We start from the raw sequence: 2874 nt of genomic DNA, 5'->3' as shown, positions 1-2874 counted from the left end.
TTGTCCTCAGAGCAGAGAGGAGCCCTTTCATAAAACAGTCAAGTAAGCTTCTGCGGGCCTGACAGTGTGCTAAGTGAGGCATACTGGCTCAGGCGGGCTTCCTCCTTGGATCTCTCCTGCCTGAGAGGTCTGCCACTCTATCTTAGCAAGTAGGCAGCATCTGAAGTTGCTTTGATGGTGGTGTAAAGAACAAAGGTTGGGGCTTAGTGACAACCTGGGCTCCAATCCCAGTTCCACTAATGCTAGCCACGGCTCCTGATCAAGTTACTTAAACTTCCTGAAATTGTTTCCTCCTACTGTATAGATATCCTGAGGCTTATTAATATGTCAAGTAATTGGCATATAATAGGTCTTTTAGAAAAGGCAGCAATTATTAGGGAAAATGCATTGCCTTGGTAATGAAAATATAGTGTGCTGCTGTAAAGCAAGATATAAAATCCTCAATCTGGCCCTTTTTTTTTTTTTTTTTTTTTGAGGCAGAGTCTCACTCTGTCAGCCAGGCTGGAGTGCATTGGCACGATCTCAGCTCACTGCAACCTCTGCCTCCCGGGCTCAAGCAATTCTCCTGCCTCAGCCTCCCCAGTAGCTGGGATTACAGGTGTGTGCCACCACGCCCAGCTAATTTTTGTGTTTTTAGTAGAGACAGGGTTTCACTATGTTGGCCAGGCTGGTCTTGAACTCCTGACCTCAGGTGATCCACCTGCCTCAGCCTCCCAAAGTGCTGGGATTACAGGCCAGTAATTGGATGAGCCAGTACGCCCGGCCCATCTGGCCAATTTTGTTCTGCACAGCTGTGGCCACTGTTCTCTTCCCCAGGGGTTCATGTTTCTGAATTGACTACATTCATCTTTGTTTCACATCCTTCAACCAACATTCAGTTGTTTATTTACTGACGGATGGCATCTTTTTGGGTTTCACAAACTGAATTCACCCTCTTCAGATATAGTAATGGTACACGGAGACTGCCAGCTCCCGGGTGTAGTGTTTGAGATTCAAAATCCACAACTTTCACAGAATGCCTTGAAAGGTAGATGAAACGTTCCACTAACAATTTAAGGGTATCAGACCTAGATACCCTCTGAGGCCTTTTGTCAAAAGAGGGTAGAACACAGCCTTCTCTCTGCTCATGGAGAGCAGTCTACTGAGAATCTGTATTTACTAGGGGGAAAAAAAAGCTACCATTAAAATTAAAAAGTAGGTCGGGCATAGTGGCTCACGCCTGTAATCCCAGCACTTTGGGAGGCTGAGGCAGGTGGATCACCTGGGGTCAGTAGTTCAAGACTAGTCTGGCGAAACCCCGTTCCTACTAAAAATACAAAAATTAGCCAGGCATGGTAGTACATGCCTGTAGTCCCAGCTACTCGGGAGGCTGAGGCAGGAGAATCGCTTGAACCGGGGAGGTGGAAGTTGCAGTGAGCTGAGATAGTGCTACTGCACTCCAGCCTGGGCGACAGAGGGAGACTCTGTCTCAAAAAAAAAAATAAAATAAAATAAAAAAAAATAAAAAGTATCAAGTATACGTTGATACTGTTAAACTTTATAGACTTATATAAATTGTATCCAGGTGGAAGCCTGTCTACAGGCCTTCCCTTAGCTCTTTATCTTGTTTTATTTTTGTTACAGCACTTAAACAATTTGAAATTACCTTACTTAAGTGGCACATAGTGCACTTAAGAGGCACTTTTTAAAGTCTCTTCCCAATATGTAAACTCCATGAGACATCACTGTAGCTAAAACAATGCCTGGTTACCTAGTAGGCGCTCCACTTCTTTTTTTTTTTTAGACAGGAGTTTCACTCTTGTCATCCAGGCTGGCGTATAATGGCACGATCTCGGCTCACTGCAACCTCCACCTCCTGGATTCAAGTTATTCTCCTGCTTCAGCCTCCGGAATAGGTGGGATTACAGGCGCCTGCCACCACACCCAGCTAATTTTTATATTTTTAGTAGAGACAGGGTTTCACCATGTTGGCCAGGCTGGTCTGGAACTCCTGACCTCAGGTGATCTGCCTGCCTCGGCCTCCCAAAGTGCTGGGTTACAGGCATGAGCCACCGCGCCTGGCCAGCACTCCATAAATATTTACTGAGTTGAATGAAAACTCTGCCTTCCAGCATTGTTGTACAGATCACATGAGAAAACACTTGGCAAAGTGCTATAAACAATGTTCATTTTACTGATGAGTAAACCGATACTTAGGAAACAAGTGACACCATGCCCTCAGCCCCAGAAACTGAGAATGTCATTGTGGTCTTTGCTGAGAGTGCCCTTGGAACAAAGTTGTTAGACAAAGTGTGAGCTGCTAGGCATGGTGGCATGCACCTGTAGTCCCAGCTACTCTGGAGGCTGAGGCAGGAGGATCGCCTGAGCCCAGGAGTTCTGGGTTGTAGTGTGCTATACCAATCAGGTGTCCACACTAAGTTTAGCATCAATAAGGTGTACCCCCAGGGAGCTGGGGACCACCAGGTTGCCTAAGAATGGGTGAACTGGTCCAGGTCAAAAATGGAGCAGGTGAAAGTTCCCATGCAGATCAGTAGTGGGATCATGCCTGTGTACAGCCACTGCACTCCAGCCTGGGCAACATAGTGAGACCCCGTCTCAAAACAAAACAAATGTGTGAGCTAAAGGCAATAGCCTAGAAATGATGGGGATAACAGGAAAAAGCAAAAAAGGAGAGTGGGGCGGGAGAGGAAGAAGGAGCAACTGACTGATTTGATTGATTAAGTTTTCATCCCCAATATTGGCAGATGTCTCTGAACCCTGTGAATTTGAGTGTCCACAGATTACAAATTCTCAAAGGGGTCTATGTCTCTGTCCTCTCTTAAAAAAATAAAAGATTAAAAACTACTGAGTTAAGTAGGGAAGAAGAAAGCAACA

At 45.6% G+C, this 2874-nt stretch overlaps 1 protein-coding gene across 1 annotated transcript in view; it reads right to left on the bottom strand.

Moving 5' to 3' along the window:
• Positions 1 to 2874, bottom strand: part of LOC105538089 (60S ribosomal protein L11) — an 81839-nt gene that overhangs the window by 22497 nt on the left and 56468 nt on the right. The gene's annotated exons all lie outside the window — the stretch shown is intronic.

This window comes from Mandrillus leucophaeus, unplaced genomic scaffold, assembly GCF_000951045.1.
Source record: "Mandrillus leucophaeus isolate KB7577 unplaced genomic scaffold, Mleu.le_1.0 Scaffold185, whole genome shotgun sequence".
Classification (NCBI taxonomy): domain Eukaryota; kingdom Metazoa; phylum Chordata; class Mammalia; order Primates; family Cercopithecidae; genus Mandrillus; species Mandrillus leucophaeus.
Note: the sequence above shows the minus strand (reverse complement) of the source record. Positions and strands in the feature narration are given on the sequence as shown.